The sequence below is a fragment of the Triturus cristatus genome, chromosome 9 (assembly GCF_964204655.1).
Source record: "Triturus cristatus chromosome 9, aTriCri1.1, whole genome shotgun sequence".
NCBI lineage: Eukaryota > Metazoa > Chordata > Amphibia > Caudata > Salamandridae > Triturus > Triturus cristatus.
The window spans coordinates 1,283,169,098-1,283,183,244 of record NC_140592.1 but is presented as its reverse complement, the minus strand read 5'-3'; positions in this window follow the sequence as shown (position 1 = coordinate 1,283,183,244).

Below are 14,147 nucleotides of genomic sequence, written 5' to 3'. Positions count from 1 at the left end.
TCCTGAGCGAGGGGAGGGATACCCTGCTGGACCTGCCCTCCACGGTGATGAACTCCTACAGTCACATGAAAGAGGCCCTGGTAGCCAGATATGGGCTCACCCCTGAAATGTACCGGCAACGATTTAGAGACTGCAAAAAGATACCTGGTACCACCTGGGTGGAGTACGTGAACTTTTACAGCCGGGCCTTGGACGGATGGATCAAGGGCAGCAAGGTCTCCACCTTTGAGGAGCTGTTCGACCTGATCGCTTGGGAACACTTGGCCGCTAATTGCTTCGTAGAGCTGCGCCAGCACCTCCTGGACAGCAAACTCACAGACCCTCGAAAACTGGCCGTCGAGGCTGACCGGTGGGTGAACACCCGGGCCTCCCGGGGCCCCGTGGGAGACTACGGTCGCCACAGTCAGGGACCCCCCCGCCAGAGGGGCGGAGGGAATCAAGGGCGGCAAAGGGAGCTCCCGGGGGGATCCCCGCTCAGCCCTCCCAGAGGACAATCTCCGCCCTTTCCAGCTCCACCTCCGGCCAGCTCTGGGCCACCAGGGAGGCCGGGGCCCCGAGTGAGGATCACCTGTTTCCGCTGCCAACAGACCGGACACAATGCCAGCGACCCTCAATGTCCCCTGTACCAGTGGACCGCCACAACAACCCCGCCGGCTCGACAGATGGCCTCCGTAGCCCTGGGGGAAGAGATGGAAGACTCCGAAGAATGGGAACCAGCCGCCATGGCCTTGGTCTCCCTAGGGGACCGGGAGATGTTCCCCGGAACGTCCCTGCCCGCCAACACGAAGAAGTACCGACAGCAGGTAACGGTCAACGGTCACCGCATCGAGGGCCTCCGGGACACGGGGGCGAGTGTCACGGCGGTTCATTGCCACCTGGTCTCCGAAGATCAGATCCTGCCTGGCGCCTTTTGCCCCGTCATATCATCAGACAATTCCGAGAGCCTCTGCCGGATGGCCCTTGTCCCCTTCGAATGGGGGGGAGTCACCGGCAAGTTAAAGGTGGCGGTCCGAACCTCCCAGCCCGTGGACTGCCTCCTGGGCAACGACCTTGAGAATTCCCCGTGGGGACAAGTGGAACGAAGAGCCCACCTTCGAGATGATGGGCCTACCCGAGTGGGTATGCGCCACCACGCGCTCAATGACTCTCAGGGCGCCTTCCTCCGAGTGGGGAGAGGCCATGCCGCTAAACACCACCACCATCCCCGAGATCCAGGATACACCACCAGAGGCCAACGACCCCCTTCTGGACGAACCGACCGCTCCCGACGAAGGGTCAGTGCCTTCCGACCCCGAAACCCTGACCAAACTCGAGGACTTGCCAGAACTGGCCCAGTGGCCCTGCGAAGGGGGCCCCTCCCGTGAAGAGTTCTGCCAAGAACAATCCACCTGCCCGTCCCTCATTGGACCCCGACAACAGGCCGAGGCACAAGCAGCAGGCGACCGGACCGGCACCCACTGGGTATACTGGGAGAACGGCCTCCTGTACAGCGAACAGAAGTCGGCCGAGTTGGGATCGGCCCGGGTACTAGTGGTACCCCTACGCTTCCGAAGTCTCCTCCTGGGCCTGGCCCATGATGTACCCCTGGCCAGACACTTAGGCCAAGATAAGACCTACCAACGGCTCGTCACTCACTTCTATTGGACCAAGATGCGAGCAAATGTGGAGGCCCACTGCAAGTCCTGCCCCACGTGCAAGGCCAGCGGAAAGAGTGGGGGCAAGCGCAAGGCTCCGCTACAGCCCTTCCCCGTCATCAGTACCCCTTTTGAGCGGGTAGGAATCGACATTGTGGGACCGCTGGACCACAAGACCGCCCAGGGCCACCGGTTCATCCTCGTCCTGGTGGATCATGCCACCCGTTACCCCGAAGCCATCCCTCTCCGCACCGTGACGGCCCCCGTGGTAGGCCGAGCCTTGATGGGGATCTTCTCCCACATGGGGTTCCCCCGCGAAGTCGTGAGTGACCGGGGTACGAACTTTATCTCCCGATATATGAAGTCCCTCTGGCAGCAGTGCGGAGTATCGTACAAATTCACCACCCCGTACCACCCCCAAGGAAACGGCCTCGTCGAGCGCTTTAACAAAACACTGAAAGGAATGATCATGGGCCTCGAGGAACCCCTACGCCGGAGGTGGGACGTCCTCCTCCCATGTCTCCTGTTCGCCTACCAGGAGGTTCCCCAAAAATCCCTGGGATTCAGCCCATTCGATCTACTATATGGACATCCCGTCCGAGGACCCCTGAGCCTGGTCAAGGAGGGGTGGGAAACAACCCCCCGGGGGACCCCTCCGGATGTGTTCCGATACATCTTGGCGCTCCGCAACCAGACCCGGAAATTCAGAGAACTCGCAGAAGCGAACCTCGAGGCTAGTCAAGAAGAAATGAAGCGCTGGTATGACCAGAATGCCACGCTGGTCGAGTTTCAGCCAGGCCAACAAGTCTGGGTCATGGCCCCGGTGAGACCCTGCGCTCTCCAAGATAAATGGACTGGGCCCTTCAAGGTGGTCGAGCGGAAGAGCCAGGTCACCTATCTCGTCGATGTGCAGTCCCCGCGGAACCCCCTCCGGGTTCTCCACGTGAACCGCCTCAAACCTCACTTTGTACGGACCGAATTGAGTTTACTCCTGGCCACCGACGATGGGGCCGAAGAAGACACCGAGCCCCTTCCAGACCCCCTGGGGGCGAAAGAGACCGATGGGTCTGTGGAGGGAGTGAGACTGTCAACCGCCCTCACAGCCCAACAGTCCGACAACTGCCGCCAGCTACTAGGGCAGTTCGCGGACCTCTTCTCCCTAACCCCTGGGGTCACCAACTGGTGTGTCCACGACGTGAACACCGGCGACAGCCCGCCAGTGAGACATCGGGCCTACCGGGTCCCTGATCGGGTCCGAGCCTGCATCCAGACCGAGGTGGGGAAGATGCTAGACCTCGGGGTGATTGAACCCTCCGACAGCCCCTGGGCCAGCCCGGTAGTCCTGGTTCCGAAAGCGACTACCCCGGGTGTTGCCCCCGAGCTGAGGTTTTGCGTGGACTACCGAGGACTCAATGCGGTCACCCGAGCGGACGCTCACCCTATCCCCCGTGCCGACGAGCTCATTGACCGCCTTGGGGCCGCTCGCTACCTCAGCACCTTCGACCTGACTAGTGGATACTGGCAGATTGCCCTCACCGAGGGAGCCAAGGAGCGCTCCTCCTTCTCCACCCCGGATGGGCACTACCGCTTTAGGGTGATGCCGTTTGGAATGAAGAATGCCCCAGCCACCTTCCAGCGGCTGGTGAACAGGGTCCTGTCCGGACTAGAGGGGTTCAGCGCAGCATACCTCGACGACATCGCGGTCTTCAGCTCCCAATGGACCGAGCACCTCCAGCACCTCCGTCAAGTCCTGCTGGCTCTGCGCCGGGCCGGCCTCACCATCAAAGCCAGTAAATGTCAAATTGGGCACGGCTCCGTAACCTATCTGGGCACCAGGTGGGAAGTGGGCAGGTCGCCCCTCTCCAGCCGAAGATCAACGCCATCTTGTCCTGGAAACCCCCCGCAACCCAAACGGAAGTCCGGGCCTTCCTGGGCCTCACCGGCTACTACCGAAGGTTTATTAAGAACTATGGCAGCATCGCAGGCCCCCTCACAGAGCTAACCTCCAAAAAACACCCCAAGAAAGTACACTGGACTCCCTCCTGCCAGAAGGCGTTCGACACCCTAAAGGCCGCCATGTGCGCGGCTCCAGTGCTCAAAGCACCCGACTACGCCCAGGAGTTTGTGGTCCAGACGGACGCCTCGGAACACGGCATCGGGGCAGTCCTCTCCCAGTTCAACGACAAAGGCATAGATCGGCCCATAGCCTTCATCAGCCGAAGGTTGCTGCCCCGGGAACAGCGGTGGAGCACAATTGAAAGAGAGACCTTCGCAGTAGTCTGGGCCCTCAAAAAGCTACGGCCCTACCTGTTCGGAACACACTTCCGAGTGCAAACAGATCATCGACCCCTGCGGTGGTTGATGCAGATGCGAGGGGAAAACCCCAAGCTGCTACGCTGGTCCATCTCCCTCCAAGGGATGGATTTCACTGTGGAACATCGCCCCGGGACGGACCACGCTAACGCGGACGGCCTGTCCCGATTCTTCCGCTTCAGCGAGGAGAACCCCCAAGTGGATGGGTAGTTCTCCCCGCCTTTCAGCTGGGGGGGGCACGTGTGAGACCGGCCTTGTGGCGTGGGCCCTCCCGACCAGCAAGTTACCCTACAACCACGCCGAACCTCGTGGACACGGCCTTCCGGCTCCCGTGGGCCAACATCCCGAGGGCCGACCAGATCCCCAACACGCATGCCCGGCCGAGGGCGAACGAAACCCCCCCCCCAAACCAGACCGAGAGGCGCCGACCCTGTCACACCTCTGGTCTCTCCCCCGAGGGAGGTTTCGATCGACCACCAGGCCCCCGGTGAGCGGGCGCCTCGCCTGCTGGGCGTCTGGAGTCCCTCCCAGACCCACCTGAACAGATCAAAGGGCCGAGCGACAGGAAACCCCATCACACCGCCCCCCAGGCACCAGACCCCTCTCCGCGAGGACTCAGAACTTCAAAGAGGAGGGGGAGTATAACAAGGGGTGCTGATTGGACGGGGGCAGAGAAGACCTGGACTGACGAGAGCCTGCTGACTTGGTCGTGGCTCGATCGCTCCCCGAACAGAAGAACGCTACCCGAACTCTGAACCACCTGAGCCCTGTGGACGCTGTCGCGGCTCCCCGAACTCTGAACCATCTGAGCCCTGCTGACGCTGTCGCGGCTCCCCGAACTCTGAACCATCTGAGCCCTGCTGACGCTGTCGCGGCTCCCCGAACTCTGAACCATCTGAGCCCTGCTGACGCCGTCGCGGCTCACCGAATTCTGAACCACCTGAGCCCTGCTGACACCGTTGCGGCTCCCTGAACTACGACCCTCCGGTGCCTGCTGAGTGACTCGCGGCCCGCTCCTCCAAGAGAATCGGTAGAGATTGCCGAGAGAAGCAACATCCCCTCAGCTCGAGGATTGAGAGCTGTGCGCCGGATACCTCGCAGAGACACTGATTCAAAGACTGTCCCGCTACCCCTTTTCCCCTCATCACGAGATCACTGCCGCTTGTGGCCTTAATTCTGCATCTTCCTGCCGGATCATAAAGATCCCTGACAACCACCGATAAAAGCATATTATCTTACAACGAATTACTGTGTGGTGTCCCTCTATCCGAAGAAGAGAGTAAGCCCAGCGTGTGCGATCCTAGGTACGAGACCCTTCCAGGAAGGGCCTCCCTGCTCTTGCTCGGCCTATCTCTGGGTAAGGTGGGCCTCCGGGTGGTCGGGAACGCATTCCGCAGCCTCCCCGGGGAACGCCTTCCAACAGTTCTCAACATGGTTTCAGGAGATATCATAGTACGGAGACAGCCCTGACGGCAGTCTTTAATAAGATCCGGACTCAGGTCGATGCTGGCCCTACTACGCTTTTGGTGCTCTTGGATCTCACTGCGGCCTTCGACACCTTAGCTCCTCATAGGCTGGTGGCTCGCTTTCGAGAGATGGGTGTCGGGGGTACAGCTCTGAGCCTCCTTGCCTTCTTCCTGGGGGAACGTGAACAGAGGGTGAAATTAGGCCAGTATTTTTCTGCCCCTAAAGCTCTTCCTTGAGCCCTACACTTTTTAATATCTATGTGGCCCCACTTGCAGAGGTGGGAAGACCCTTTGGGCTGGAGGTGCTGTCCTACGCGGGCGACACCCAAATAATGGTTTCTATAACTCATTCCGTTAAAGACGCGGCCCTCAAGTTTAGGAGCTGCATGGAGGCAGTTTCCCTCTGGATGGTGGAAAATTTTCTGAAGCTGAATGGAGAGAAGACCGAGGTCTAGATCTTTGGGAATGATCAGGAAATCTGGTCCAGCGATTGGTGGCCGGCCGCGCTGGGGGTCTGTCCTTGCCCAGTTTCTCATGGGAAGAACCTAGGGGTGATCATGGATAACATGCTCTCCCTGAGGCTGCAGGTAAACAGGACTGTTTCCACCTGCTTTGGTATCATCGGGATTCTTAGAAAGATCTCTCACTATCTGTCCTTTGAAGCACGTAAGCAGGCCGTTGCGGCCTTGGTAACCTCAAGACTAGATTATTGTAATGCCCTTTATTTGGGCATTAATAAAGGTTTCATCCACCGGTTGCAGATGGTGCAGAACGCAGCGGCCAGACTTGTCTTGAATCTTTCTAGATTTCACTCAGCCACAGCCTCGATTAAGCCTCTGCACAGGCTCCCGATGAATGATAGGATCATTTTTAAGATCCTTTGTCTGACTCATGAAGCCTTTTATGATTCTGGTGCCGAGGGCATTAAGTCGATCGTCTGTCATTATGCCCCCTCCAGATCTCTTCGGTCCGCGGACAAAAGAGATCTGTTGTACCTAGGTCTAAGAAGGCTAAATGGGGCGGCAGAGCCTTTTCCAACATGGCGCCCAAATTGTGGAATTCTCTTCCTTAGAACATCTCTAGGGAGGCCTCGCGACCTTCATTCTGTAAGGCTTTAAAGGCCTGGCTCTCTTGTGATCCTTCGGTATGAGCAGGTTCCCTTTCTCCCGTCCCCCGATGGTTTGCATCTAGCGCCTTGACGCCCTTGGGCTAAGTTCGCGCTTGTATAAATTTAAATTCATTCATTCAATTAATTCACTCATGAGAGGTGCAGGGTGTGTGCATGCAGTGTGCATGGGGTGTGCAGGGTGTGTGCAGGCAGTGTGCGAGTGGTTTTCAAGGTGTGTGAATGCAGTGTGCATGGGATGGGCAGAGGTCATGCAGGCAGTGTGCAAGAGGTATGCAGTGTGTGTGCATGCAGTGTGCATGAGGTGTGCAGAGTGTGTGCATGCAGTGTGTATGAGGTGTGCAGGGTGTGTGCATGCAGTGTGCAGGGTGTGTTCAGGCAGTGTGTAAGTGGTTATCAGGGTGTGTGCATGCAGTGTGCATGGGGTGTGCAGTATGCATGCAGGCAGTGTGTAAGGGATATGCAGGCAGTGTGCAAGGGGTTTGCAGGGTGTGTGTATTCAATGTGGAAAATGTTTGCAGGGTGCATACAGGCAGTGTGCTAGAGACATGCAGGGTGCATGCAGGCAGTGTGCATGTGGTGTGCAGGGTGTGTGCATGCACTGTGTTTGGGGAGTGCATGGTGTGTTCACATAAGTTGCAAGAGGTATGCAGGGTGCATGCAGGCAGTGTGCATGGGATGTGCTGGTGTGTGCATGCAGGATTCAGGATATGTACGAATGATATGCAGCGTATGTGGAGAGAGTGGGCAGTGAATATGCAAGGAGTGCTCAGGAAATTTGCAGAATCTGACCAGGGCGTGTGAAGAGTCTGACAAGGGTGTGTGCAGAGTGTGACCAGGGTGTGTGCAGAGTCTGACCAGGGTGTGTGCAGTGTCTAACCGGGGCTTGTAGACTCTGACCACGTTGTGTGTAGACTCTGAAAAGGGCGTGTGCAGAGTCTGACCGGGGCATGTGAGCATCTGACCGGGGTGTGTGCAGAGTCTGACCAGGGTATGTGCAGAGCCTGACCAGGCCGTGTGCAGAGTCTGACCGGGGCATGTGTAGACTCTGACCGGGACATGTGTAGACTCTGACCGGGACATGTGTAGACTCTGACCAGAGCGTGCGCAGAGTCTGACCAGGGAGTGTGCAGAGTCTGACCAGAGCATGTGCAGGGCCTGACCGCGGCGTATGCAAAGTCTGACCAGGGAGCGTGCACAGAGTCTGACCAGGGTGTGTGCAGAGGCAGACCGGGATATGTGCAGAGTTTGACCGGGCATGTGCAGAGTCTGACAGGGGCATGCACAGAGCCTGACCGTGGTGTGTGCAGTGTCTGACCAGGGGCTCTATAGAGTCTGACTGGGGCATGCGTAGAGTCTGACCAGGGCGTGTGCAGAGTCTGACCAGGGCATGTGCAGAATATGACCAGGGCGTGTGTAGAGTCTAACCGGGCATGTGTAGACGCTGACCAGGGTGTGTGCAGAGTCTGACCGGGGTGTGTGTAGAGTCTGACCAGTGTGCCCAGAGTCTCACCAGGGTGCGTGCAGAGTCTGACTGGGGCATGCGTAGACTCTGACTAATGCGTGCACAGTATCTGACTGGGGTGTGCGTAGAGTCTGACCAGTGTGCGCAGGGTCTGAATGGAGCATGTGCTTAGTCTGACTTGGGCGTGTGCAGTCTAACTGGGGCATGTGTAGAATCTTACAAGGGTGTGTGCAGAGTCTGAGCAGGGTGTATGTAGAGTCTGACCAGTGTGCGCAGAGTCTGACCAGGGTGCGTGTAGAGTCTGACTGGGGCGTGCGTAGACTCTGACTGGTGCGTGCACAGTATCTGACTGGGGCGTGCGTAGAGTCTGACCAGGATATGTGCAGAGTTTGACCGGGCATGTGCAGAGTCTGACAGGGGCATGTGCAGAGCTTGACTGTGGTGTGTGCAGTGTCTGGCCAGGGGGTCTGTAGAGTCTGACTGGGGCGTGCGTAGAGTCTGACCATGGCGTGTGCAGAGTCTGACCAGGGCGTGTGCAGAGTATGACCAGGGCGTGTGTAGAGTCTAACCGGGGCATGTGTAGACTCTGACCAGGGTGTGTGCAGAGTCTGACTGGGTGTGTGTAGAGTCTGACCAGTGTGCGCAGAGTCTCACCAGGGTGCGTGCAGAGTCTGACTGGGGCATGCGTAGACTCTGACTAATGCGTGCACAGTATCTGACTCGGCCGTGCGTAGAGTCTGACCATTGTGCGCAGAGTCTGAATGGGGCGTGTGCTTAGTCTGACTTGGGCGTGTGCAGTCTAACCGGGGTATGTATAAAATCTTACCAGGGTGTGTGCAGAGTCTGACCAGGGTGTATGTAGAGTCTGACCAGTGTGCGCAGAGTCTGACCAGGGTGCGTGCAGAGTCTGACTGGGGCGTGCGTAAACTCTGACTGGTGCGTGCACAGTATCTGACTGGGGCGTGCGTAGAGTCTGACCAGGATATGTGCAGAGTTTGACTGGGCATGTGCCGAGCCTGACAGGGGCATGCGCAGAGCCTGACCGTGGTGTGTGCAGTGTCTGACCAGGGGGTCTGTAGAGTCTGATTGGGGCGTGCATAGAGTCTGACCATGGCGTGTGCAGAGTTTGACCAGGGCGTGTGCAGAATATGACCAGGGTGTGTGTAGAGTCTAACCGGGGCATGTGTAGACTCTGACCAGGGTGTGTGCAGAGTCTGACTGGGGTGTGTGTAGAGTCTGACCAGTGTGCGCAGAGTCTCACCAGGGTGCGTGCAGAGTCTGACTGGGGCATGCGTAGACTCTGACTAATGCGTGCACAGTATCAGACTGGGATGTGCGTAGAGTCTGACCAGTGTGCGCAGAGTCTGAATGGGGCCTGTGCTTAGTCTGACTTGGGCGTGTGCAGTCTAACCGGGGCATGTGTAGAATCTTACCAGGGTGTGTGCAGAGTCTGAGCAGGGTGTATGTAGAGTCTGACCAGTGTGCGCAGAGTCTGACCAGGGTGCGTGCAGAGTCTGACTGGGGCGTGTGTAGACTCTGACTGGTGCGTGCACAGTATCTGACTGGGGCGTGCGTAGAGTCTGACCAGCGTGCGCAGAGTCTGACTGGGGCGTGTGCTGAGTCTGACTGGGGCGTGTGCAGTCTAACCGTGGCATGTGTAGAATCTTACCAGAGTGTGTGCAGAGTCTGACCAGGGTGTATGTAGAGTCTGACCCGTGTGCGCAGAGTCTGACCAGGGTGCGTGCAGAGTCTGACGGGCGTGCGTAGACTCTGACTGGTGCGTGCACAGTATCTGACTGGGGCGTGCGTAGAGTCTGACCAGTGTGCGCAGAGTCTGACCAGGGTGTGTGCAGAGTCTGACCAGGGTGTGTGCAGAGTCTGACTGGGGCATGCATAGACTCTGACTGGGGCGTGCACAGAGTCTGACCAGTGTGCGCAGAGTCTGACCAGCGTGTGTGTAGAGTCAGACCAGTGTGCACAGAGTCTGACCAGGGCATGTGCAGAGTCTGACCAGCATGTGTGCAGAGCCTGACTGTAGTGTAAGCAGAGTCTAACCGGGGCATGTGTAGACTCTGACCAGTGTGTGTGTAGAGTCTGACCAGGGTGTACAGACTCTGACCAGAGCATGTGTAGAGTCTGGCCAGGGTGTGTGCAGAGCCTGACCGTGGCATGTGCAGAGTCTACACGGGGCATATGTAGACTCTGACCAGGGTTTGTATAGAGTATGACCACTGTGCAGAGTCTGACCAGGGCATGTGCAGAGTCTGACCAGGGTGTGTGCAGAGTTTGACCAGGCATGTGCAGAGTCTGACTGTGGCATGCATAGAGTCTGGCCTGGGTGTGCACAGAGTTTGACCAGAGCATGTGTAGAGTCTGACCAGGGTGTGTGCAGAGTCTGACCAGGGCATGTGCAGAGTCTGACCAGGGTGTGTGCAGTGCTGACCAGAGCATGCATAGAGTCTGACTGTGGCATGTGCAGAGTCTGACCAGGGTGTGTGCAGAGTCTGACCGGGGCGTGCGCAGAGTCTCACTGGGGTGTGTGTAGACTCTGACTGGTGCGTGCGTAGAGTCTGACCAGTGTGCGCAGAGTCTGACCAGTGTGTGTGTGTAGAGTCTGACCAGTGTGCACAGAGTCTGAACAGGGCATGTGCAGAGTCTGACCATGGTGTGTGCAGAGTTTGACCGGGCATGTGTAGAGTCTGACTGGGGCATGCATAGAGTCTGGCCGGGGTGTGCACAGAGTTTGACCAGAGCATGTGTAGAGTCTGACCAGGGCATGTGTAGAATCTTACCAGGGTGTGTGCAGAGTCTGACCAGGGTGTATGTAGAGTCTGACAGGGGCGTGTGCAGTCTAACCGGGGCATGTGTAGAATCTCACCAGGGTGAGTGCAGAGTCTGACCAGTGTGTATGTAGAGTCTGACCAGTGTGCGCAGAGTCTCACCAAGGTGCGTGCAGAGTCTGACTAGGGCGTGCGTAGTCTCTGACTGATGCATGCACAGTATCTGACTGGGGCGTGCATAGAGTCTGACTAGTGTGCGCAGAGTCTGAATGGGGCATGTGCTTAGTCTGACTGGGGCATGTGCAGTCTAATCGGGGCATGTGTAGAATCTTACCAGGGTGTGTGCAGAGTCTGACCAGGGTGTATGTAGAGTCTGACCATTGTGTGCAGAGTCTGACCAGGGTGCGTGCATAGACTGACTGGTGCGTGCACAGTATCTGACTGGTGCGTGCGTAGAGTCTGACCAGTGTGCACAGAGTCTGACCAGGGTGTGTGCAGAGTCTGACCAGGGTGTGTGCAGAGTCTGACTGGGGCGTGCGCAGAGTCTGACTGTGGTGTGTGTAGACTCTGACTGGTGCGTGCATAGAGTCTGACCAGTGTGCGCAGAGTCTGACCAGTGTGTGTGTGTAGAGTCTAACCAGTGTGCACAGAGTTTGACCGGGCATGTGTAGAGTCTGACTGGGGCATGCATAGAGTCTGGCCGGGGTGTGCACAGAGTTTAACCAGAGCATGTGTAGAGTCTGACCAGGGCATGTGTAGAATCTTACCAGGGTGTGTGCAGAGTCTGACCAGGGTGTATGTAGAGTTTGACAGGGGCGTGTGCAGTCTAACCGGGGCATGTGTAGAATCTCACCAGGGTGAGTGCAGAGTCTGACCAGGGTGTGTGCAGAGTCTGACCTGGGCGTGCGTAGACTCTGACTGGGGCGTGCACAGAGTCTGACCAGTGTGCGCAGAGTCTGACCAGTGTGTGTGTAGAGTCTGACCAGTGTTCACAGAGTCTGACCAGGGCATGTGCAGAGTCTGACCAGGGTGTGTGCAGAGTCTGACCAGGGTGTGTGCAGAGCCTGACCGTTGAGTAAGCCGAGTCTAACTGGGGCATGTGTAGACTCTGACCAGGGTGTGCACAGAGTCTGAGCAGTGTGCACAGAGTCTGACCAGAGCATGTGTTGAGTCTGACCAGGGTGTGTGCAGAGCCTGACCGTGGCATGTGCAGGGTCTAACCGGGGCATATGTAGACTCTGACCAGGGTGTGTGTAGAGTATGACCACTGTGCAGAGTCTTACCAGGGCATGTGCAGTGCTTATCAGAGCATGCATAGAGTCTGACTGTGGCATGTGCAGAGTCTGACCAGGGTGTGTTCAGAGTCTGACCGGGGCGTGCACAGAGTCTGACTGGGGTGTGCGTAGACTCTGACTGGTGCGTGCGTAGAGTCTAACCAGTGTGCTCAGAGTCTGACCAGTGTGTGTGTGTAGAGTCTGACCAGTGTGCACAGAGTCTGAACAGGGAATGTGCAGAGTCTGACCAGTGTGTGTGCAGAGTCAGACCGGGGCGTGCGTAGACTCTGAATGGGGCATGCACAGAGTCTGACCAGTGTGGGCAGAGTCTGACCAGTGTGTGTGTGTGTAGAGTCTGACCAGTGTGCACAGAGTCTGAACAGGGCATGTGCAGAGTCTGACCAGGGTGTGTGCAGAGCATGACAGTGACGTAAGCAGAGTCTAACCAGGCCATGTGTAGACTCTGACCAGGGTTTGTGTAGAGTCTGACCAGTGTGCAAAGAGTCTGACCAGAGCATGTGTAGAGTCTGACCAGGGTGTGTGCAGAGCCTGACCATGGCGTGTGCAGAGTCTAACCGGGGCATATTTAGACTCTAACCAGGGTGTGTGTAGAGTATGACCAGTGTGCACAGAGTCTTACCAGGGCATGTGCAGAGTCTGACCAGGGTGTGTGCAGAGTTTGACCGGGCATGTGCCGAGTCTGACTGGGGCGGGCATAGAGTCTGGCTGGGGTGTGCACAGAGTTTGACCAGAGCATGTGTAGAGTCTGACCAGGGTGTGTGCAGAGTCTGACCAGGGTGTGTGCAGAGTCTGACCAGGGTGTGTGCAGAGTTTGACCAGGCATGTGCAGAGTCTGACTGTGGCATGCATAGAGTCTGGCCTGGGTGTGCACAGAGTTTGACCAGAGCATGTGTAGAGTCTGACCAGGGTGTGTGCAGAGTCTGACCAGGGCATGTGCAGAGTCTGACCAGGGTGTGTGCAGTGCTGACCAGAGCATGCATAGAGTCTGACTGTGGCATGTGCAGAGTCTGACCAGGGTGTGTGCAGAGTCTGACCGGGGTGTGCGCAGAGTCTCACTGGGGTGAGTGTAGACTCTGACTGGTGCATGCGTAGAGTCTGACCAGTGTGCGCAGAGTCTGACCAGTGTATGTGTGTAGAGTCTGACCAGTGTGCACAGAGTCTGAACAGGGCATGTGCAGAGTCTGACCGTGGTGTGTGCAGAGTTTGACCGGGTATGTGTAGAGTCTGACTGGGGCATGCATAGAGTCTGGCCGGGGTGTGCACAGAGTTTGACCAGAGCATGTGTAGAGTCTGACCAGGTGTACTGCTTGATTTTCCCGGCCTTTCTTGTGTTAAAGGGAAACCAATATGACTTCAGTCTCTTTCCATCCAAGTCTAAGGGTTAGAGTAGTCAATGGAGCCTATTTACTAGGCTCTTTGACATGATCCTGTGCTCTTCCCCATAGATCAGGGCTTGCACACATAGCCTAGGGGATAGATTCGTTAGTATTAGGGATAACCTGTCCTGTAGTGAGGGTATTTCATGGAGCCGTGCTGAATTCAGGCCTGGTAGGCCTCAAACGGGAGAGACTCCATCTTTCCTTCTGCTCCGGCAGCTTGAGATGCTTCTAGGTTAAGGGTAATGTTTTAGTTAGGAGGTGTTATTCGCTTGGAGAGAACCGGTTCAGGCCGGCCCTTATCGAAGGATTGTATTTTTCTTCATGCCAAAGACACTACATCAGGCCGGCCGGCTGGGAACGTGTCCTTGGCACGGGGAGGTACAAGAATTTGGTGGGCGGCAGGTTACGGGCTGGAATTTTCCAGGAGGAAATGCACATCTATATTAGTGAAAGTTTGAGGCAGATACTGGCACTTGCTTTTTAGTCTGTAGGCGGCCCCTGGCCGTTAGCAGTAAAGCTACTACTTATTTCAGGGAAGACAGATGACAAACTTGAAGGTGGAGAAAAACCGAGAAATAGATATTCCAAAGAGAAGAGAGTAGCCGATGAGGAAGAGGTCCCAGTGACTCGGAGAGGGAGACGGGAGTAGATCCGTGACTGCGGAGGTGTGACTTCCAGGCGAAGCCGAG